Source organism: Crocodylus siamensis, chromosome 15 (assembly GCF_052110815.1).
Source record: "Crocodylus siamensis isolate JL-2025a chromosome 15, ASM5211081v1, whole genome shotgun sequence".
Taxonomy (NCBI): Eukaryota; Metazoa; Chordata; order Crocodylia; family Crocodylidae; genus Crocodylus; species Crocodylus siamensis.
In genome coordinates, this window is record NC_143409.1 from 8023773 (window position 1) to 8049386 (window position 25614).

The following is a 25614-nucleotide window of genomic DNA, read 5'->3' on the forward strand; positions in this document are numbered from 1 at the left end:
GGCCATAGGAAGTTTACTTCTGGTGATGAGGTTGGTGAGGTTCGGTTCTTGTTTAAAAGCTGAGTGGCTCTGGAAAGATCTCTTTAAGAATTGGTGTTCTTCTAATATGGGTTGCAACTGTTTGAGAATTTTCTATATAGGTTCCAGGGAAGGATGGTATGTCAAAACTAATGGTGTGCAATTTGTGAGGATTTTCTTTTTGTACTGCAGGAATTCTTCACGTGGTATCCAGGTGGATCTTTCAAAAGTGCAATATATGTCTCTGGAGGAGCATCCTTGTTGAGCGAAAGCCCTTTTGATATTTGCAAGGTGATGATTGAGGGTGCTCTCAGTGCTAATTTGGTGGCATTGTGGGGCTTAGCTGTATATTACATCTTGCTTAGTGTGGGGGTGATAGCTGGTTCTGTGTTTTACTTAGACATTAATATGAACAGAACATTTTGAGAGAACCAATTCCCTCTTTTTCTGAACAAATGCAGTCCCATATCTTACCATGATAACTATACAGGAAAGACGGGAGACATGAAAGCTCAAAAGCTGGCCCATGTGGTTTTGCTCTTGCTAGGAGTGCCATGCTACATATTTGTGTATTGTGAAATAAGAATATTGGCTTAGAATTGAGCACTTCATTTCCTGCCCTGAAATTTCTATTTACCTTCATCCCTCAAATCCTTAACTTATAAAACACTTATCAGCTGGGCAATACATTTCAATATGAGCAAAATCAGAAGAAAACGAGTCTAAGTTAAAATATAAGATAGAGAGAGAGAGAGAGAGAGAGAAACAATGACAAATTTTATGATACTGAGAAATATATGATAATCGGGGCAGAATTAAATTGGATTTAATAATCTGGTCATTGGCACAAGTTAACTAAAGCACCAGGTATATATATCTGTTTCCCAGGTGGAGACATAAGTGAAACTTTGTGTAGTTTTTCCAACTACATCATTTGAGACTGCAAAATGACCATTACACCTATTAAGGAAGTTTTAACTTAAAGAATCTTGCAAGCATTCACAACTTGGAGATGCCTGGAACTGCCTACTGTGTTTTTCAAGAAACATTCAGTAATTGTTTTTTGCAGGCAACAGCAAGGGACTTAACTAGGGACCAACTTAGGCTCACACAGGTAGTGCCAATTACCACAGGTTGCAACGGTGGGCGGATGAGAATAGGATGGGGTTTAACACTGATAAGTGCAAGGTGTTGCACATGGGGAGGAAGAACCGGCACCACACTTACAGGTTGGGGAACTCCCCTCTTGCCAGCACGAAGACGGAAAAGGATCTTGGAGTCGTCATTGACTCCACGATGAACATGGGCCGGCAGTGTGGGGAGGCAGTCAAGAAGGCCAACCGTACCCTGTCATGCATCCACAGATGCATCTCGAGCAGGTCCAGGGAGGTGATCCTCCCTCTCTATGCGGCACTGGTCAGGCCGCAGCTGGAGTACTGCGTCCAGTTCTGGGCGCCGCACTTCAAGAGGGACGTGGACAATATGGAAAGAGTTCAGAGGAGGGCCACTCGTATGATCAGGGGTCAGCAGGGCAGGCCTTATGAGGAGAGGCTACGGGACCTGAACCTGTTTAGCCTCCGCAAGAGAAGGTTAAGGGGGGACCTTGTGGCCTGCTACAAACTGGTCAGGGGGGATCAGCAGGTATTGGGGGAGTCCCTGTTCCCCCGTGCGCTGCCAGGAGTGACCAGGAATAACGGTCACAAACTGGCGGAGGGTAAGTTTAGATTAGATATTATTAGGAGGCGCTACTTCACAGTCAGGGCGGCTAGGGCCTGGAACCGGCTTCCAGGGGAAGTGGTGCAGGCTCCTAGCCTGGGGATTTTTAAAAGGAAGTTAGATGAGCACCTTGCCGGGGTCATCTGACCCCGGTGCTCTTTCCTGCTAAGGCAGGGGGTCGGACTAGATGATCTACCTAGGTCCCTTCCGACTCTAGCTACTATGAAACTATGAAACTATGAAACAAAAGCAAGCAGTTTGCCGGGCCAGGAACACCACTTTTTCTTCTCCCAGTGCTGGCTCTCAAACGTATTTAGAACCTTCTGAAAGTGCTGGATTTTTTTTTAAACATAACCTAATGTTATGTCTGACAATGCAATAGTCTTAACAAAATACGGACCTTACCCTGTGAGATGCTGAGTCCTCTAAAATGTTTTCAGTGCACTCGATTCTTAGAGCAAGAGGTACTCGGACACCGCATGCACACACACGCAGGGGGATGACTTTACCCTAGGCTGAATGAAGCCACCACTGGCAAGAACAGGATTGGCTCTTAATAAGATTTCTCAAGATCCAATACACCCATGGGGACAAAAAAGGATAAAAACAATCTACTACGTTGCCACCCAGAGGTTTCTAATCATTACAATCAAGGTGACACTATTTCTGTTAAACCTAAACAAGAATCCGTTGTGCCCTTCTGATCCCTCTGCAGCAGCAGCAGGAAGACTAACTATTCCCCGAGCTCTGCCGGCATCTTTTCTGAGGACTGGAGCCGAACACGTAAACAAAGAGCTCTCTTAATTTCAAGCTCGGTTAGACACAGCAGGGAAGGAAGGAGGGAGGCAGGGGGCAATGTTCACCAAACGGGAAAGGACAAATTGCTAAAAATGCGGTTGACTAGATTCTGAGACAACACCTAAGTCAACGGTGCACAAGTGAGATGGGAAATCGTAACATCATAATTATCCAATACATTGGGCTTTCATCTTGGGAAGGGTTCCTACAGAACCAATAGTAAGCTATAACCTTAAAGTTACAAATTCCTTCTTCTTTAAAAACATTAATTTTCAACTGAGAACAATCCCTGGGGCATGTTGTGTATTGACGAGCTGACAAACCGATCCCAATAAAATACTTGGCACGCTCCTTTTATAAAACGGTATTGTGAGCAGAAGCAGTTCCTATGTGGAAGTGCCTGCGCTCCTTAAAACCATTCGCTTACTTCAAAATTCATTTGCTTATAACATCACTTCAGTGTTAACAGTGGTAAACAGCTTTAACTGTTTTTTAACTACATGGAGTAAACACAGAAAATGTTTGGATGAGCAAAGTCATTATTGTTAGATAGCTGCACATTTGCAGAAGAACGGTTTCATTTTAAGAGCTCTCTTCTTGTGACACACAAGCTAACAAGCCATATGCTTTCAGTGACAGGAAGACAGCCACCTACATTCAGCCAAACCACTGACCACATACAGTCAAAAACAGGCTTGGCTATTTTCATACCCTAACCTTTTCTTTTGCCACTAAAAACAGTTTTCTAATTCAGCCCAAATCCAAAATCCCTTAAATGTTACGGTTGGCAAAGCTGGCAGCATTTCAAAGGCACTGCTAGAATGATATGCTTCAAATCTAAGAGGAAATGGAAGTATTCTCACTTTATCCCTCATCCAAAAAACACACGCTGGTCCAAACCTTTTTACCCCTTCTACCTTAGTTTTCCAACGCAGGCCAAATGTAAACATCAATTTTCAACAAAGCGTACCATATGTTATGAAGGCACCCACCAAGCCCTTGATAAAGTTAAACTTATCCATATTAATAAAAGTCATGTGCAGTTTGAATTATAAAAAGGGGCGGGGGGGGAATTGAGATGAAAACTTGTTTCAAAGAAATGTGCTCAGATATTAACTAATGACACTAATAATTGTTTCAATCTTGCATTAGAAAACAAATGAAGCCAGATCAAACAGCATATAAACAGTTCATAAACGAGTCTTTCAGGTTTTAGCTACCAAGTAGCACCCACATCTGGGCTTTAAAAGTCCTGCAGCAAGAACTCAAGAAAGCGTGAGGCTCAAGCAATGTGTGGTGAAAGATTTACACGTCTCTTTCTCCCAGTCACTGGTGAAAAGTGGACTTGGAAAAGCTTGGTCTACTGAAGGTATACAGGCAGAGCAAACTGCTTGTCAGGACAATAACTAGGGTAGATCATCCCTTCCCACTGAAAGGGGCTTAAAGAAGAGGAAATCTGTGCTACTATTGTTTGTAGATCTTTCAAACCTACATATCATTAGGACCAGAGAAAGAGAAAGCCCCATGCATCAGTATTAAATGACACTACTGAACGGGAGGGAAATGTGCTAAAATTACAGCAATTTAATTAAACAACAAATCATCTTAGTCTCTTAAAATTGAAGAAGCTGCTGCCAAGATCAGAATCAAGGAGAATTAGACCAGATGCACAGAATCCAGTGTCAATCCTGGACAGTTCGAATGCCTTTAGTATACCGTTCAAAGCAAATCCAGATTTAAAATGGTGAAACTCAAGTCAGAAAATGTGTTGAACTTACTATCATACTACAACTCTAGCCAAAGTTTTCAAGAGTTAGTACCTGCAGTTTGACAACTTCATACGTATCTGGCCTAACTTCTGAGATGACAGAAGTGGGTACCTGCTTCTTTTGAAAAACAGGTAACAATTTATGGTACGTGCCTATGTACAGAAGATCACACACACTTTGAGGCTCAAAACGTTTGGTCTCACTGAACAATTAAAACATTCAATAAGATTTCTTTTTTTAAAAGAAGAGATGTAGTAGTGATAATGCTCAGATCTGAAGGACAAGAAAATGCAGGAGGGAAGAGAGAAATGACGACCCAAGTGTTTGACTAATATCAAAACGGAAAGAAATGCATTTTCCTGAGCTATAACAATATCTGTAATACCCCTTTGATGAATAAAAGTAAAAAATTCAGATACAATGGCAGGAAAGATGAGGCAGATTTTGGTACAAGTCTCACAAGTTGCACAGAAGTGGGAAATTTAACTGCATCTTTAGTTCCAATAAATATATTCTTGGGGAGGCGTCCATATTGACAAAGTAGCAAAGAAAAAAACAACACTGGATTGTGTGCATGTAGAAACACAATTCTGAAGAGATGTAACAGTGGAAAATTCACTGAGCCAGCAGTAACATGGACTTTCAAACCGGGACTGATGTTTGCTTAACAAGACAAAGTTTCTGGCCTTTAACAAATCAAAAAAATATAAACTATAAAAATAATTCAGATATAACAAGCTACTAAAAGGATACATTTATCCTGGAGAATGAAACCATGTTCTTCAGCCTTCCCTGTGCCTCCAAGGGCTGACTGTTCACTGGCACAAGCACAGATTGGTATTTGATTCTGATTAGATTTTATAAGTGGTATCACAAAACTTAATTAAATTAATGTTGCTGTTCTCTATCAATCCTGAAACATAGCTGTCATAACCATTTTATCAACAGACGATCTAAAAATGATCATTGTGGCTTCACAGACCTACTATTCACCTTGCTATCTTTCTAACACATTAAGAGGAAAACATACGGTCACTAACTGAACAAAACACCAAAACCCACCGAAACAGGTTTTTGCCTCTTTCAACTGCAGAACTGCAAAAGAATGAACATTCATGTAATGTTAAAAAAAAAAAAAAAGACAGAGACTCAATTCTTCCAAACACTGACTGGAAATTTCAGAAAATCTTTAATTCTGAATAAACTAACTCTTGAGACAATCCAGGTTACTCTGGGATTTAAGTGCATGAAGAAAGAATTTCCACTCCCCTCTTCCAACCAAATGCTTTATTTCTCATTCAAGTTGCTTTATTAAATGCTGGGTTTTTTTAGAATTCATTTCCTTGTTTTTGTGATTTGTTAAAAAGAGAAATCCCATCTGGTTTCCTGCAGCTTTTGCTGCTCGCACACTTGCCAAAGGCAAGTCAAAGTTCCTTGAACTGCAGGAGGGATGCACACCCAACTTCTGCACTGAAAAATACCTGAACCAGTTTCACACCAGTTTTAAAATCCATTTCACCTTCTCATGGCTGGCCTAAGCTCAGAGCTTTACCTGAAGGAAACACAAGACTTCTCAGCAACAGCAAGGCAGGGGTGGTCCTGGAAAGTTGCAGTAAGTGCTACCAGTGGCTAAAAAAATACAGTGTCTGAACAACTTTCTGCCAACTTTCTGCAGCGTATGAGGACCAGGTGTGTTTCCTTATCATAGCAGCATGGAGAAATCTGCTCTCTTACAGCAAACTGCATTGCAATAAGAAACAGTTGTTTAAAAGTCTTTCCATTTATGAATATTATTCATTGTTCCCTTTTAAACAGTTAGTAACCTTCCTCCATGCATCTGAATTTGAAATATCTTATCATTTACTAGCTTAATTCTGTATTTTTCCTGAAGCATGATATACGCACGGAAATCACTTAGATGTTGGAGTTGAAAGTTCCATTTAGATCAGACCTAGGCTTTCACGAGGAATTTTAAAACAGTTTTTAGTAAAATGGCCTAACCAGAAGTTCCCATTCTGGAGCTTTAAATATTTAAAGTTTCCTAGCATAAACTGGCAGTTATGAAAGTTCTGTGCTGTCTTCAAATAACCAAAGTTTGACACTAGTGAAGGAAGGTATCATTAGGTTTGAGAGGGAAAGAAAGAATCGCATTTACATTCTATCACCGCTGTTATGCAGAACTTTTTTGTATTCTTTTTATTATCAGTTTAAGAGATTTAAAAAGTTCTAAGTTTCTTGACGGCAAGAGAAACTTATGCCAAGATGACCTTTTTCTCTGCATTCTCTCTCTGTAGTCTTGCATTTGGCATACCTCTAGCTAAAAAAAATAATAATAAAAAAATGAAGACACAGAAAAAGTCTTCTAGAGGAAAAGTACAGGTTGTAATACTGCAGAAACTAATTCAGAGATGATGTGGCCTCCCAGCAAGGTTCTGAACCGAGCTTAAAAGTATTTCAAGGAGGATTCTCTCTATCCCAAGTCATCACATTTGTGTCCATCATTTTTAAATGATACTTAGGTTTCTATTTCCCTGAAAAAAAATTTCAGCCCAAGGAATGGGAAGAAACCACATCTTTTTATAGGCAGGCTTGTCGCAGTGAATTACTGTTTGGCGTAGGGATATGTAATGGTATAAAATCCTTTGCCAAATCCCACGTTCACCTCTTTTCAGCACCGAGTCATAGTCTCACGCCACATTAAACATTTAAAAATTGGGAATGAACAAACAGGCCTACAAATAAAGAAAAACCATTATACATACACTTACAGTGTGCATACGGTAAGCATGCCATGCCTTTTTCATCTTCATTTGACTGCTGACCTGTCTTTATATGTCAAACACTAATTCAAAACCAAATCTTGTTCACCTTCCCAGTGAAGGTAGTAGATCACTGAGCGCAGCAAGACTGTCTTTAAGCAAAGGTTAGGGACAACTGGCCTATAAGACTCAATTCTGGAACCATCAACCTCAGCCAAGGGCAAGACTGTAGTTTCAACTTCTAGCAGCTGCACATCTCACTGAACACTCATTGCCACGTAATGCACACTTCAGTGAACTGATTCACTGTTAAACCACTGGCTGCTGTGGTTCCCTTGCTTTACCTGTAGCAGGTTGGGGTGTTAGGTCTATGTTGTGTCAGGGTTGTGGGTAGTTTTATGCAGAGAGTTTAGATTATGGTTGTATGGAATAGTTTGGACAGGGATGATCCTGCCTCTGAGAGGGGGTTGGACTAGACTACCTCTGAAGGTCCCTTCCCAGCCCTATTTCTCTATGACTCTGAGATCAACGATTAACAGCTGGGCTTACTTGTTACCACCTTCATTCTGCAAGTTTAGGCACACGCTTAACCTTGGTGGAACAGTTCTTGGCACTGCAAACATTGCAAACAAATGACTGCAGGATTAGGCCCTGGATGGAGAGCTATGCAGACAAAGATGATCCTGTCCTTTCCCTGAAATGTGCCACATACCTGTGAGTCAAATCTTCATTGTGGAGTGAACCCTGATGAGCAGCACTTGGGTCTGCCTAGGTCACATGTGAACAGCTGCAACAGTGAGCCGTATTTGCATGGGTTTACACTGATAAGGCACATACCTGCAAGAGGCACTAGGACTTTTGGATTTTTGCAGTGCAGAAAGCTGAGTTGCCCTATGGTTGCTTCCCAGTGAATTATGAAGAAGTCTGTGACTACCAGCATACAAGGGGTTTAGTTTGTGTCCTGGCTGCAAAGTAGGTGGGGTACCAACCTAAATGTAAGCAGGACTCAAATTTGGCTATGCCACAGAACAGCCGGCCTCCCTGAATGAACTGTACCACAACAGCTGAGTATACAAATGTGACTTGGGTTAGAAGGAGCAGTCAAATAAAATCCCAAGATAGTGGTGCAGCAAAGATGAGCCCAGTGAGGGTAGAATTATTCAAAAAGGGGGTGCTTGGGCTATTAGCATTTAAAGAAAAATGGAAGTGCACAGATTTCCAAGCCACACCAAAAATATTCCGTAGATTTCACAGACATTCGGGCTGGAAGGGACCTCGGAAGATCAGAGTCCAGCCCCCAACCCCAGAGGCAGGAAGTCAGCAGGGACCACAGGATCCCAGCAAGATAAACATCCAGATGTCTTCTGAAGGCGTTCAGAGTAAGTGCTCGAACCACCTCCAGCAGCAGTCTATTCCAAACCGTGGCGGCTTGGACAGTAAAGAAGTTCTTCTTTATGTCCAGCCAGAAACGGTCATGGAGGAGTTTGACCATTCGACCTTGTCATCCTTTAGGGCACTCTCCCAGGTGAACAGACGCTCCCCCAGATCCTGGTAAGCACCCCTGATGAACTTATATGTGGCCACCCAATCAACCGAGGCTGCGCTTTTCCAGGCTGAAGAGTCCCATATTTCTGCTTGTAACAATAGTTCAAGTTACAGATTCTGCCATGCCATTTTTTTTTAATTGGCTTAGCCCACCCCCCCTAAAAAAAAACACAAAAAAACCCCTCCACTGTTAGAAGCAGCAGAAAATTACAAACAGGAGCAGGACTTGCACTATTTTCACAATTGACAGGCCCACTGGAGGACATATGGAGCAAGCCACGCTGTCAATGCTAGACAATACTACATGCAAGAAAAAGTGGAATAGCTCAGGGCAGGGTGAAGCAAAACAGATATAAGCAGCAGATAGGGAAGCCAGGGACTCTGGGGAAGAGTAGGGAAGGGAGGAAAGAGCCATTTATATTTAGGGGCAACTCAAGCCCATGACACTGACTGACAATTTTTAAGTCATACTGTCCTTTTATTGTATTCTTGTATTCTGCCAAGTATATTGTCCTCTCCCTGTCCTGTTTCCCCCTACCACCCTCCATCCTAAACACTGTTAGTATGCAAATAAAAAAAAGCTCTGAAATCCACATTTTAATGCACTAGCATTCCAGGGTTTTCTAAAATGACACCATTTGTTGGGGACAAGAGGAGCCAAGAAAGGGGTTGGGGGGGGGGGTGGAGTTGTGCCACGGAGCACACTGTTGTATGCCTGTTAGTTCTCTATGAAAGTGTCCTGTTACTAAGAGACTGGAGTAGTTTTATTGTTGTCTGTTCCCTAAGAAACTGTTATTTTTCTGTTCTGGTTACTCCTGTACGGTGGGACAGAGAGAACAGGAACAGAGGAGGAACAACATATCTGTACCGCTGTATCCACACCGCTATATGCACGAAGATGGAGATGTGTTCCAGCAGGGCAATATGAGACCTCTTGCACTGGAACAGCTTCCTCTGGCAGTCCGCTTTAATTCATCTCAAGTTGCTGAGGTAAGATTAACACAAATTAGATCCACTGCAAAGAATGCATAAACATCAGAAGCTGATGAGGTGGGTGCTAGGGACCGCCTGGCTAATTGGCGACCCTGCTTTAAGTCACAGATGTGATGAATTTTAAAAAGCAGGAACTGCCAGGAAAGGTTGAAGCCATAAGCCCATGACACTTTGGAGAATGGCTCAACAAGCCAGATCCCTGCTGGGGTTAGAAAGCCTCATAACACTTTGAGACCAAATTATTTATAGTAAATTGTGTTGCTATTCTTTTGTCCTCCTGCCAGGCAAGGTTAATTAATTCTAGTCATATTTTTAACCCTATTGGGTTTGGAGCATCTTTTCCTTAAAAGACATGAACCACACAAAGACACTATACACAGCTGTTTGGTCTGTAACAAACAGCATCAGGCAAAGTATCTGTCGCTACTGCAGATTTTTAAGTAAACCAAGAAAAGACCCATCGTTGCAATGTCTATCCACTGATTGGGGTGGGGCAAACAGAAAGGACTCATTTCTTCTCTTGCACAGACTTTCTGAAATGATGAAATTGCATCCCACAGCTAACATCATATGTAAGAATGGTCAAAGAATAGGGTTGCCTTTCCATTTTGTAAATAAAGCTATGCGCCAAACCCAGTCAGGAAGGCTAATTGCATGATGTCGTGCATCCACAGATGCATCTCGAGCAGGTCCAAGGAGGTGATCCTCCCCCCATGCGGCACTGGTCAGGCCGCAGCTGGAGTACTGCGTCCAGTTCTGGGCGCCGCACTTCAGGAGGGATGTGGACAGCATGGAGAGGGTCCAGAGGAGGCCACTCGCATGATCAGGGGGCAGCAGGGCAGGCCCTACGAGGAGAGGCTGTTCAGCCTCCACAAGAGAAGGCTGAGGGGGGATCTAGTGGCCATCTACAAACTGGCCAAGGGTGACCACCAGGCTATGGGAGAGTCCCTGTTCCCCCCAGCACTACCGGGAGTAACAAGGAATAACGGCCATAAGTTGACAGTAGATTCAGGCTAGATATCAGGAGGCGCTACTTCACAGTCAGGGCGGCTAGGATCTGGAACCAGCTTCCAAGGGAAGTGGTGGTCACTCCTACCCTGGGGGTCTTCAAAAGGAGGCTAGATAGACACCTTGCGGGGTCGTTTGACCCCAGTACTCTTTCCTGCCCATGGCAGGGGGTCGGACTTGATGATCTGCTCAGGTCCCTTCCAACCCTACCTACTATGAAACTATGAATCCTAGCCCTGCCCTCCAGCATATCTACTATACCCCCCCCCAGCTTGGTGTCATCTGAAAACTTGCTGGGGGCGCACTCTATGCCATCTTCCAGGTCACTGATGAAGATATTGAACAAAACTGGCCCCTGAGGCCCTCCACTTGATATCGGCTACCAGCTACACAGAGCCATTGATTACTACCCTCTGAGTCCAATGCTCCAGCGAGTATTCTCATCCAGCCCGTACTTCCTTAGCTAGCCAAAATGTCCCCAACAATAGCAGACACACAAACCTTCCTACAAGAACATCTGAAATTAAGCTTCATCATCAACAGGAAAATACCTTGTTGCAGACAATGCATTTAAGGCAATCAGGTCTGAATTTCGGAGAGGTTGAGAACAAACAATTGCTTTTTAAATAAATGGAGCTGCTGCTCAACACCTCTGAAAAATCAAGCCAGTTAGTCTTTCCATTTTACTACGAATAGCCCTCTGTTCAGTCATTTAGAATTGCATTCCTTAAACTCATAAATGAGTAGTCATAGCCCACAAAACACACATGCATTAAAAGATGAACAAGATGATTACCAATTGGAACACACTGTTTAAACTCACTGTGCATTAATGGTTCCAAATCTTAATTTAATACAGACATGGACAATGCCGGGTGAGTTTGGCTCTTAATTTTAAGTACCACTTCAATAAAATGAAGAAAACTGACCATAGGTAACAAAAATCAGCATGTAGATTATTTTAAAAATGCCAACAACTTCACAATATGTTTTTAAAAATTCGTTTACAACGGTATATGAACTCATAAGAAAGAATTCTTTTAACCAGAAAGCCTAGGGTGGAGTGAAATAGTTTATGGTTTTTTCAAACCCTTAGAAAAAGTTTTCACGTTTGCTTAGGATCTACTGATTGAATAACTTTGTTTTTCAAGTTCCCTACGTAATTATGGCCTACTGGCAAATCGTATTTGCTTAATGCACACATAAAATCAACGGCCCATTGGTAAAGCTAATCATCATAACTTATGGCAAGCTTACAAGAAACAACTAAAAAGACCCAAGTGGATTCATGGATTAGGTTTTATTTCTGGAGCCTATCAGGTTTAAACTCAACTCTTATCATTCCTCTCTTTGGAAATAAGCAGCATAAAATTTCAAACACCAAAGCTCCAGGACTAATCTGTCAAATACATAAGCAACATACAAGAACACCACAGTCCTTCCGTTCTATCTGGCCCAGTTTCCCAAAAAACCCAAATTCTAGCTTAGGGAGAAAAAATGCTACATCTAAGGATATTGCCAATTTAGAGAACACCAAGAATTTTAAATTTGAGCAAAATCTATTAAACTATTTCTGTATTGGGGAGAATCTTAATAAAAAATAAATAAATTGTGACTACTTTTCTGCACCTCACAAATACATACACTCAACTCACATAAAGATGGAACATCAAGCTTTAATTTCAAAACTTGCCAGCATGTAAACACAAGTTTAACTTTACCTACCTAAGAGTCCCAAGCAAATGTCTGCAGGACAGGGACTAGATATCTAAAAAAGTCTTCTGTAAAGTTTCCGCTATAAAGATTTGGGGGGGCGGATGAGGGAGAGGCTGAGCACCAGTTATGAAAGACTAAAAAAAGTAATACCCATCATTCTGAAGAGCAATCTGTTAACAGGTTTAGCTTAATAAATTCCCCCTAAATGGTATCAAGATGCATCATTCTCTACAACTGATAATGTTTTAAGCAAGTGAGTTGCTGTTGTTAGTAGGGGTGCACCAATGAAGATTTTTTGGGCTGATACTGATGGCCAATTACTAACGAGCCATATCGGACGATACCAAGTCAATTGCTGATATGCAGCCCAGAAGCTTGGAGAGCAGCATCCAGTTGATAAGTCCACCGGGGGGGGGGGGGGGGGGCGGGAGGGGGCAGATTAAGATCCCTATAGTGTGAGAGCGAGTGCTCATCCAGGGGGCAAGGGAGCTATGGGGGGTACATGTCCCCCAGATCTGTGCACGGGGCAAGGGCAGGCTGCTGCTGGGGGCTGGGGGCGGTGCCAGGCTCTTCCTGGCAGGGGGGCTGGCCCAGGGCTGCAATTGGACTGGACAGCAGTGGTGGTGCTGGCGGGAGGGCTATGGTAGCCCCACCTTCCTGCACAGCCCCAGCCCAGCCTCTCCTCCCCCCCCGGGAAGAGCCCAGTGCTGCCCCCCACACCAGCTTGCAGCAGCAGCCCACCCTCACCCCATGCACAGATCTGGAGGCACGTACCCCCATTGCTTCCCTGAGGGTGTGTGCAGCGGCGGAAGCCCCCCCCCACTATCTGGACAAAGCACTCGAGGCTGCGTCCCACACCCAGCCACACTCCCTCTCTCACCACAGGGGCCTTGATCTGCCCCCCTTCCCTTCCCCAACCCCTTCCCTCCCAACATACTTACCAGCTGAACACAAGTGAAGTTTCTGTGTTTGTCAAAATAGGGGCATCATGATATAAACAAACATATAATAACACCCAATAGATCCACTTCTGGCCAATATGGGACTAACAACTGAGTCATTCATTTGTCCTCTTTAAGGTGACCCATTGTAAGGTATTCACCTGCTGTAAAACTTAAAGACACTCAGGATATGAACACATATAAGACTTAGAAAGGTATAAATGCAGCTTAAACTGGAAGCAGACAGACATACAGGGCTGTTAATCTTGTTTAAACCCACCTGGAACTGTTCAGAATTATACCTGGAAAATCAAGTACTATTTTGAACTGGACTCTGTTATGTGTGGATACCAGCCATTCTGTGACATGGGTCTAGGTCAGTCCTCCAGGCATCCCATGCTGCATTGCTCCTCACCACTCCCAACACACACTGAGGCAACCGAAGCTGGTTGCTTGGGTACAAAGCAAGAAATCAACTCCTCCCCCCACTTTTTCCCCCTTTTTGTTAGCACTTTTTATCAATGAACTCCCTTAACTGCTTGTTCAATAGAAGTGATCATTCTAAGAACCATCTGCATCCTCATTCCCTACTTGACCATAGCCCCGCTTCTCACTGGCCCCAGCCCTGGGAACCAAAAAGTATGGGGCACCCCACCAGGTAAACATGCTGCAGACTTGGGTCATTTGCAGCCTACTGAAGTTTACTGGATTCAAGTTTAGGAAATAAAGGAAACCAGAAAAGTGACAACATCCCCAAATACAGGTCACCCACCCCTGAGACTCCCAAAGCCTGGGAGCAAGCACTCCCCTCTCTGCCACACCCAACATGCCCATGGGAGGCATGCTGGGCTGGGCGCTCGCTCCCACCCTTGGTGTTAGAGCCATGACACTTCACACCACTGTGAATCAGTTCCCTGCACCTTATTGCCACCTCTGCATGATGTAACTATGCAAACTCTTAGTTATTTTATCTGTAAACTGGGAGGAATGAGGATGCAAGACTTGGAAACCTTCCTCAATAGTACGAACTGTGAATGGTATGCAAAATTAACAGCAACTGGAAGAATTCAGGTCTCCTTTTGCCTTCCAGCCCAAGACATCACATTGACCATATAAAGCTGCTGGTTGCTTGTACTCTATTGCGTGTGCAGCATACCCCAGAAGAGGCTCAAAAGGGCCAGGCACATGCTTGGAGTAATGGTTACGTAAGTGAGCATGTCTAGGCCTGCACTGCTAAGGATTTTAGAAACAAGCCTCTAACAAACTGTACTGAGCATGTAAAAAAATGGTGACTATTAGAGGTTTGTTACTTAGGCAACATTCAAGGCATTTTCACAAAGATACCACAAGTCACCTCCCTAGAATAAGGACTGTCCCATGCCAAATCTTAAGTGCCTGCTCCAAACCATGGAGGAATTCAGAACTGTTACAGAAATGCTCAGAAAATGTTAAACAAGGAGGAAAATGGCCAGTTTTTCCAAACTTTTCCTAAAATTTCAGGGGCAGAGTGTAAGCATAAAAATGTTTGAAACTAACACTGTTGCTCTTTGGCAAAGTTAAGAGCAGCTGAAAACAGAGGCTTAAAATAGAAAGAGTTAGGCAACCTTAATTACGGCTATCACTACCTGCTCCACCTCGAATGTAAAAACAGATCCATTACCAGCAGAACTGCATTTAGTAATGCCATCAGATCAGCTAGAAGAATCATTAAAAAGTTACCTTCTCTTTTCTCACACCACACATGGCAATTAAAGAACCTAAAAAAGTTTTGGTAAGCTTTTTTTGAAAATTCATATTCAAGTGTATAAACTGTTCTTAAAACCTCTCAAGTAAAGCAAAAGACATGTAATGAAAATGATGCCAAAGGATTGCCTGGTAGATCTGAACATGAAAAAGAACAATAACAGAAAACTGAGGAAACCTTTTTTGTTTTCTGCCCCCCAAACACGCATGCACCCCACACCCACACCTAGCCAACATCAGTACCAACACAAGTTAATAGAACAATTACAAGTTTGCAATTCAAACGCCCCCTCTGGCATCAATGAAGCTATATTTGTCATATTAAATTGTGTCAAAGTGAGTTCTCTACAAAAGATGTTAAGGCAAATTCATAATGATCACAATTGTAAAACAATCTCACTTGACCTTCATTGTTTAAGGTCTGCGTGCCAAATTTAATCAGCTCTCCCAAGCAGATCCAGTTTTTCAACAACAGACAATGTAGAAGTACATTTTTCAAAACAAAAGAAACAGGATGCATTATTTTGATGCTCCAGCCTGGAGCTCTTTATCTGAGTTTTATCAAAAGTATGCTCTAGAGTTGATCAAAGCAGCAATGACAACTTAACGTTCTTCAAAGTTTGGTATCTCTGCAAAACTTTCCACTCTTGTCTTGTGGCTCCTGGCTCCATGTGTCATTATCAAAGGTTGAGAGACTTCCAGAAACCCTCTACCCAAGAGCGGCGGCTGGAAAGATGGAAGAAGTTAAAGGAGATACGGTAAGCTAATTCTATCAGCATTCCCTATTCACATGCCTCAGGAGGGTCATGCTGACGCTCTTCCTTTCAGGTGCACAAGCTGTTGTTTCTCAAGGGTATTATGTATGTTATTTTGTGAGCAGTTCATTAGGATGTGATAGTAGCTGCTGAGCATTTAAGAATGAGCCTTGTTTCTCATTATAAATCTCTTCATAAGTCCTCAGCACAGTTCCTACTCTAAAATATTCCATTTAAAGTCAATTTGGCATGTCTGTCTATAGCAACTGGCCTTTTTTCCTCTCCTAAATACGCCCATGCCATTTATGGACGTGGAACAATTAAAAAAACCCCAACTGTTAAGTGTTAAACAAAATTGGAAAGTTGTTGCGCTTTTTTGTTGTTGTTGCTAGGACAGTGAAATAGTTTGCTTGAAAAACTCCAAACAAATTCTTCTGGAATGATTTTGTGTATAAAATCAAATATAAAAATGCTGAAAACCTATACGTGCGTGCCAAGTTAAAGGAATTTAACTTCATGATATTTAAATTACGTATGTTTTTAAATACTATAGGTACATCAAAATTCAACAAAGCTATCAAGCATAAATCTCAGGTTTCAACAACCCTTCGGTAAGCTTTCTGACATTCTGATGAACCTTGCAAAGCTCATACTAAGATGTCAGCTGTAGTTTGCCTATACATCTTCAATATGGACTCTCCAGAAGCAGAAAGTGCCTCATATGAGCAGGGCTTCAAGTCTGTGGAGAAGAGAGGTCTACACTGCTACAGACAATGAGGCAAGCAGGGATGCAAAAAGGTGGTCCTGCACATGTCTCAGCTGCAGCTGGAAGAGAAAGCACCTCCTGAGGGCTCTGGTTGGTCCACAGCTGGGAAAAGCATCTTGCCTTATAGAGCTAAACTTAGCCAGAACAGAAGTTGATCAGGGAAGCTACATCCACAAGCAGGCCAGGATGAGGAATCACATGTGCCTTATAAAGCCTGTATTGCAAGGAAGACTACGCATCTTCCAAGGTCGTCCCCCCACCACGAGAGTTTCACATTACTCGCAACTGTAGGGAAGTACAAGAAATGTTGAGTGAGAGAAAAAGGAGAGAATCAAGTCCCTAAAAGGATGTCAGAAACTTAGAAAGGGGAAAAGGAGCATGAGTGAAGCATGAGAGTAACCAGCACGCAGCTCTGGTTGTTTTATTTTTGCCTAGAAGCCAGAGAGATGAACCTTATTTGAAAACCTAGTTAGAACAAACATTAAGGCATAAAGATCTAATAAATCACAAGCCCTCCTTCCTTTGATCCCAGTAACACAGCAATCCTCCAAGTATCTTAAAACCTCTGAAGGAGCAGACCAACTTCCTACTCATGGTGTGACTCCCTGATCTTCTGGCTCTCCACCTTGAGGATGGATCAGCTGCAAAGGTGGAGCAGCCTGGCCCAAACAAACACAAACACAGAAGAAAGTCCATACCTTCGGTTTTAACTTGCACAAATGGAGTGCAGCCAAGTGAGGAACATGTTGGGTTTAAGAGCTCCACAGATGATAATTAAGTCCCTTTTCAAATCTCAGCCCTGGTTTCACTGGTGAAGTTTATCTGTTCCCAAATTTCTTGTCTATTCCACCCCAGCGTGGGACTGGGAAAAAAATTACAAACCAAACCTAAAATTCCTACATGTTTGCAGGGTACCTAGAGCAGGAGCCCTCATTCACATCTATGCAACTCCCGTCTTCGCCAGACTTGCACGGGTACCTTTAACTGTTGATGTAACAATTTAAAATTAAACATAGTTAATAACATACAATGGGTATATTTCAGCACATATTTGCTCCAGGTTAATTCTGTAGAATTGAGGTAGTCATACTTTCTACGGGCTAACCACATAAAATAATATGATATCCTTACAAATTAAAAAAACAGAATCAGAGAGAAGTTGTTTGTCCTCAATCATTTCATGGGTGACCACAAAACCTAGACCTTACTCTTCACTGCACTGTGCTTGCAATCAGTCAGGCCTTCTTTACAACAAACAATACACAGACCACATCAAGAATCATTTTACAAATACCTGATTAGACAAAACTATACTAAAATTGGTCATCTCAACTTTCATGATGATCAGGGATCTGGGTTTTCCATCTCCCTTACAGAAAGGTAGGTTTTCCCCTTTGAAGTGAGAAACCATGGGATTTCCCTTGCTGGCTGGTAGACTTCCAGGCTGCAACAAGCTGCTTGGGGCTGGGGGGAGTGGTGGGAGGGCGACTGGAGGCACAGGGTGCCATATGAACGCAGGGACTGTCTGGGCACACTCACTGGTGACGCATCAGGGGGATACAGGGAGGGCATGTTCTCCCCCTCCATTTTCTACACCAACAGCAGGGCAGGGGACATGAGGCTTCAACCTAGCACTGGCTCTGGGCAGGAGTGCCTCTGTGGGCCTGTGGGCAGGACCCAATGCAGGAGGGTGGAACAGGGTGGGGTGACTCCATGCTGCTCCTGCCACCTCTGGGAGTCCCGTGCCAGCTGCACTGCCACGGGCACCAAGGAAAGATGTTTCCAGCCTGCCTGGCAGCAGTGGGTGCAGCGGCGATGGCACAGAGTTGTACCCGCCCCCCAGTTGCAGCAGGCAGGGGGAACTTCTCCTTGGCAGCCATGGCAGAATGGCTGGGGTGGGACTCCTGGCAGTGGCGGCAGCGCCAAGTCTTCCCATGCCAGGTCCCACATTTTGGGCCACAGAGGCACTCCTGCTCAGGGCTGATGCCAATCCAGCCAGGCTGCAGCCTTGTGCCCCGCTGTCAGGGCAGAAATCTGGGAGTGCATATGCTTGCCCATTACCCCCCAGACACATTGCCAATGGCGCTGCCTATGCCCACACCCTTCCCACGCCATGCCCTCACACACCCACCTCCTGCAGGGGGGGAGCTGCTGCCAGGAGGGAGGGGGCGAGTGACAGGCAAGGGCTGCAGGTCAGGAGTGAGAGGCAACGTCATGGGCAGGGCAACAGTATGTTAGGGCAGCTCAGTGCCACAAAGCAGTGGGGGAGAGACCCACAGCTAGACCCAAATCCTGGTGAGCAAAGGGGGAAGGAGGAACTCTGATTTTCCATGATTTAAAAAAAAAAAAAAATCAATATATAGGTATTTAGAATTTATTTATTATAATGACTGAGGCACTGGTAGGCTTCCAAACTACTTTAAATAGATCAATACAACATTGTGTTCATACAATGTTGAATTGATATATTTATACTTGTAAAGCAATTTGGAAGCCTACCGGTGGCATTTCATTTTAATTGTGGAAATATGTGGATTTGGGGTTTTTAAATCAGAGAATTTGTGATTTTTTTTTTTTAAATCAGAGTGTTAGATTTTCTCTAACAGAAAAAAACAGAATTCCTTGAGGATGACACTCACCTAGTTATGCAGGTTATTATCTACCTACCTACTGTATGTCTATGTACCAACCCCCTTGGTCTGGGTGACTGAAATAACATTTACATGTAAGTAAAGTTTGGAATACTTATGTACTGTAACATACTATTAGAGATGTTGATATATCAAATATGTTATAAAAGCCAATACCACATTCACAAGTTCAGTATAGTATCCTCAAGATGCACAAAGCAGTAGTTTTTGCCACATTGAAGATGTCAGCATACATAAAAGCTGTGGACTTGTTTAAAATCCACAGGGAAAGTCTCTGATCCAAAAATAACATTCCCTAAAGAAGGAACAAAAGAAATAGCAGGGTGAAGATCAGTAACTAGAGCCACTTGAGGAGCAGAATTAAGGATATTTAGGTAAACTTCCCATACAACTGTTACCATACTTAAACATTTTGGGTTTCTTAACTGTACTTGGGTTTCACTCTAAATTAATTTCCTGGATTCCTAGCTTTAAAATTTAAAAATGTAAAGGGAAAAAGTTCTTATAAGGATTTTTACTTTCAAGTTACTCCTATCTACCCTTAATCTCAATTCCAGCTTTAATTTGTCTAGAAATAGCTTTCAAGATGAATCTTAAAAGTAGATGCTGGATGAAGTGATTGCTACGCACAGTTGGTAAAACTTTGAAGGACCTGCGGGAACGAGACGCACTGCAGAAGCCATATTAAACTAATGGCTATACTAAAACAATATGTTCTAAACCCATAACTTAGAGAGTTTTTAAATTTTGAATGACTATTTAGAACAGTGGTTCTCAACATGTTTAGGCTCAGGAAACCCCTCTTTAGTCTTGAGGCACTCCTCAGAAACTGTCAGGTCTTAGTTTTCACTTGTTTTTTGACTATGAAAAAATAACAATAGAGCAATTATTTTTCTGTTGCAAAGAACCGAGAAAGTCTTTGCAGTGATTTAGAAGTTCTCTCTTAAGTGCACTTCTGTTTAAATGCCTATGGAAAAAAGAAGATGGCATTGTCGATTCCAATAAACTGGACAGATGTAAAAGTATTGACTTAAATTTCAAGCCATGATCTGAAAGTCATGACAGTTTTTTTCAACTGCTGTAGCTATTTTCTTTTTAGTCAGTTCAGGTTTACTGATTAGAACAGACAATCAAGCATTTAGCAGACGCATACTGCAAATCTGCTATGTAATTCCATAGTGATGAACTTGAAAATTGGGAACATTGCAAGCTTTTAGTGAAACACACACGACTTTGGCTTTAGCGTACTTTCTATTACACACATTGGAAATGATGTTTCAGCTCCATTAGGCCTAACCAAAACCTGCCTGAAAGAATTGTTGGAATAAAACTGTATACTTTAGAAACATTTTAACTTGGAAAAACATAGCTCTAGATCTTTGCAGATTTTATTACCAGCATTACTATTTTTGCTACCAGCATACAGCGGTATTATGAACCTTTTGTTGTGCACTAAGAAATACTGTATGATACTAACAAAGAGGCTTTCAAAAGCCCCTCAAACAGGCAGGAAGTGGCACAGAACTGTGGAAAGAAAATAACCATAAAAAGTGGTAAGCAGACAAACAGAGAATAGTGCACAGCTCTGTACACACAGATGACTCATTTTGACACACTGTACAGGTCAGAGTCTATACAGAAAGACTTCAGTTTCAAGTAAAATTTCCAGGAATTTACTAGCGTGTCTTTCATATTCTTCGTCTTTGCTTCTCTCCCCGTCGTTTAAATACACGGTCTAGTCAAAAGTATTAGCCATTTTCTTAAAAAATTAAAGAATCAAACAGCAAAACTATGAGAGAGATTACTGCAACAATTCACACTTATTTTCAGTTTTTATTTTATAAACTAGTTGCCACCATACTTGAGCTTCACATGAAATCCTAGCTGTACAAAATGCTGCTTTGCGAAAGGTGACCTGTGTTTAGTTCTTTGAGACGAAATAACTGGTCAAGATGCCTTTAAAGTCAAAGTATAATTCATTCTAAGATATTATTCTCTTTTGGGATTTCTTAAGAAAAAAAATACTTTTAAAATAAGCTCATGTGTGCATTTTCATTTCTACCTGGGACAAATTTTACAATCTTTGCATTCTCCTATGCCTGAGGAAGGGCACGTGTGCCCAAAAGCTTGCAAATAAAGAGAATTTTTTTTGCAATTGTCTAGTTACTCTAATAAAAGATATTGCCTCTTGCACACAGGCTGCTATCATAAGAATATGGATGTATACAAAACCAGAAAATATACAGGAACTTAATAATATACACCCTTTGAGAGAGTAGTTTGGACTTAAGGTGAATTGTAGTTTCCAAAGTCTAGGAGAGTTATTGTGTTGCAAGAGGATAGCAGTAATAGAGAAAAATAAGTTTTATATTAGTTTAAGTAGAAAAACACGGTTGTAGTTATTGACCTTCATGTTTACTCCCTAGCTTTTCAGCATCTGAGAAAACACTATTAAAAGCAGAATAGAGCAATCTTATCATTAAAGAATTATTTATTGTGCAAGATTCTTATACTTTTCAGTTGAATCATTAAGCAAAAAGTCAACGAAACAAAGGACTGAGTTGGAGTATTGTACTTTTTGGCATCTTAGAGGGAGATTTTGAAAGACAGAAATAATAGGTAACAAACTCCCACTGACACTGATATAACAGCCTTAAGTACTTCAGTTGCATATGCCCCAATTTTCATGGAAGCAAAGAGAATAAACTGGCGCTACAGCAGTTTAAGCTTTGGGTGGCCATTCACTAGATCTGTTGAAAATATCAGATATTGTGACAATTATGTCTCAGTCAAGCTACTAAAGCCTTGGGAGAAATTCAGGTGTTCAAAATCTGTGCCAAAATAATTTAAACTTTTCTTTGCTTGCAGAGAAATTAGCGGACTTGGCAGTGGCTCTATAAAATGCGCTTCACTGACCATTTCAGAAATAAAATCAGAGCTCCATTTTTTCCAGAAAGGACGCAACACACCCCACTGGGTTGCCTTCCAGTTTTATACAGGAAAAGTAAAATTGGCCCAAAAAAGGATGAAACAGAGCAAGCACTTTATAGATGTATTCAAGTAAATGACAGAGAACATTAATATAAATAATGATAAAAATACCAGATGCCAATCTGCTTTAAAGGAAACAACATATTGTGTTAAAAAATTAAGGCTGAATTTAAGGGACAGTAGGCCTTTAAACAGTTATGGACTAGCGAAGTGTAAAGCTCATGTAACTTAATCTATGTTTTCCTCAAATCCCGCAAGTCCATTTACTTAAAAACACCACACTCCTGGATGACTGCCTGACATACCAAACCTGTCCCGTCGTGCCTATTTTTATACATGTTACTAAATTAGGAAAGCAGAAAGGACGAAGCTGATGCCAACTCTGCTAAAGAAAAGGGTCCACATCATCGGGTTGTGCCTTACTTTGAAAGCCACAATCATTAGAAAATATATAAATGTTCATAAGAGGTACCAGAGCAATTTAATCTAATAAGAAGCAGCACTAAAGAGTAATGAAAATATAAGGTGGTGGGGGAGTCAAAATTTACAAGCGTTTTTCTTTTTGGCACGTCTAAGTCAAGGTCCTGAAAATAAATTAAAACTATTAGACAGGACTGCATGTGTTAAAGCCAGATTCGAGAATGAAAACAGAATATTGGCATGCTGTGCACTCTTTCAATCGGTGGAAATCTATTTCATTTACTGAGTAGCTGGAGTGGGGGGGAGTGAGAGAAGGAAAAACATTTAAGCACCACTCCTTCATGATTTACTCACATACCTAATATTGAGCTCTATTCCAAAATACTAAGTAGGGCATTCAAGAAGTCTTGACTTGAGAAATTCTGAGAAGTATTTCAGGAGAATATATTCATCTGTGTGAATAATAAATACATATATTGTACTTTATGGCAACTTAAAAAAAATGTAAAAAGGGACAAATATGCAACTTTTCAGACTCAAAGGTTCCCTTGCCCTCAATTAGTAAAGCAAACTGCTAAGCAAAACGGTTTAAGCAGTAATCAATTAACATTCCTGGGATCTATAAAAGTATAAATACACACAGTGGCAATCAACAGTTACAGTTGATCTATATATTTAATAGAAGGGTTTGTGACCAAAGGATTTTATTTTCAGGGGTGAGGTCTAACAGTTCACTATAAACTATGACATTCTGAAGGTCCTTTTCATTCCCTCATTCAACCTTCTATAAGAGTAGCTCCAGTTGAGAAGTATCTTATTCACCTTATTGCTTTTCTCAAGTTTCCTCCTAATGTTTCCATATTTAAAGCCAAAGAAACATTTAAAAATGTTTAGCAAAGAATAAGCATGAATAAGTGTATGAATGCAAAACAAAAAAAATGCAGAAAAACGATCGATAAAAGCACTTGAAGAAAAACATTTTACTTCTCATGCAGAGAAGAGAGACATCTCCCCTTCTCTCAATATAACGCAATCGAGCTCACAAAAAGGTGTGGTCCCAGCAAGGGGAGTGGAAACACCCAAGTTCTAATTCTGGCTCTAACAGGGACTCGCTGTGTGGCCTGCAGCAGATTTCTCCATCTGTAAAATGAGGATAACAACACTCCCTTATCAGCTGCAGAGGATCTCTAAAGTGTACAGAAAAATAGGTTTATAATTGTACAGCTGTTTTTTAACAAAGTTTAAGCATTACTTCTAAAATAATTTTCCTTAAAGATACAAAAGATTTAAAACTAAGAGGGAAAAATAATGGTTGAACCTCAACATCCAAAACAAATTCAGTATACTCCTATCAAAGAACTTATATACTGTGACTATATGTATTTTAAAAATGACTGAAGGTAGATAAATACACTTTTCCTTTTGGTTCAACACAAAAGAAGCAGAATGACAAACAAGTGATGCTATAGACACTTTGAACAAAGCGATCTCAACTAGAAATGGAAACCACTTATTTCCTTGAGAACGGATTTTTTGCTAAACCCATGTTCGATTATGGCAGAGACCTGCATTTCTCTTCAACCACACTATGCACTTATGCCATTGTCAACCTGGAACTCTGCTTTACAAACCCAATTAAACTAACAGCATGTTTGTGTACAGGATCATAGAAAAGGAGGACAGACGGGACCTCACAAGCTCCCTGCTCAAGGCAGGATCATCCCCAACTAAACCACTCCAGTCAAGAACGTGTAAAAATGTAACATTACTGAACCAAAGCACTACATCTTGGCTTTTGGTACTCTGACTAACAACAAACACATCCAAGGAAAGCTGATTTGGCTCAATTCAAAGATACTTGCTAATATTTTTCTGGCATGTTATAAAGTGATATGAACATTTTTTTGAGGGAATTCTGCCAAACATGGGTTAGGATCATAGCCCGTACCCAACTCTGTGTTTAATTACTTAATTTTCCTTCTAAACTTGGCAAAACATTAAGCTTTTCATTTGTTAAATCTATAATTAACGATAACATTTGCTGAGTAAACATACCTTCATTTTTAATTAAGTTTTAAAACAAGATGCTACAACTTGCAAGTCTAACTAGCAACATGTGTCTCAAATAACATAAAAAAGTCTTGTCATAAGCAAAGTCTTAACGGAAACTGTAATGAATAACTCCCCCTGGTTTTAACGACAACATCTACTTCCAAAAGATGGATACAGTGACTGCAATGAGACCTGGATTTACTGCATAGCATGAAAAAAAATAGCACTTTATCTTGATAACATTTAGACTTGAAATCAAGCTGAACTCTGACAATAACAATGCCTATATAGCCATAAATCACATGTCAAAAATTCCTTTGATTTCAACTTATCTCTGAAGTATCTACTCAACAGCCAGCAAAAGATTTCAGGTGAAAAAAGAGATATGCTGTAAAGTTCTTACATAAAAACGCTATTAATAATTTAAATAAAAACAGAAGGGTTAAAACACATTATTATGACAATCAAAAACTGAGTAATCAGAAGTGGAAGAACAGGACCAATTACAGAGTAACAGAGGCACAAAGAGTGACAGGTCTAGAGCAAAGAAAACAATTCTGATCTAACACATGTACACTTACACTTTGTAAAAAGAAAAGGAAACCTCTAGATCAAAGGTGCTCAACTCTCAGCCCACAGGCCAGATCCAACCCCCAGCAGCATGTCATCTGGCCCACGCGGGTCAGATCAGGCGTGCAGGATGGTATACGGCCGGAAACTGATCCCAGCACACAGAAACGGACAAAGGTTTCATAGGGTCTCCAAAGCCCAATCCCAGCATGATGGGACCAAGCAGAGGCAGATAGGCCCCCCAGGGCTCAACCTTGGCACGCAGAGGTGGCACAGGGCCTGATCCTAGTACACAGGGTCTGATCTGGCCAGCACATCAGCCCCATGCCACTTAGCTGGCCTGCAGAGCCAAAAGTTGGGCAACCCTGCTCTTGATATGTACAGCAAAAAATCAGGTTTTACA

General features: G+C 41.5%; 1 protein-coding gene and 1 long non-coding RNA gene across 3 annotated transcripts in view; one reads left to right on the forward strand and one right to left on the reverse strand.

The window, feature by feature from the left end:
- LRRC28 (leucine rich repeat containing 28) overlaps positions 1–25614 on the reverse strand; it is an 84356-nt gene that overhangs the window by 30675 nt on the left and 28067 nt on the right. The gene's annotated exons all lie outside the window — the stretch shown is intronic.
- LOC149852082 (uncharacterized) lies at positions 46–17627 on the forward strand. The gene is made up of 4 exons (XR_016439419.1): positions 46–309; positions 9437–9595; positions 15693–15764; positions 16315–17627. It is a non-coding gene; the product is annotated as an uncharacterized LOC149852082 (long non-coding RNA).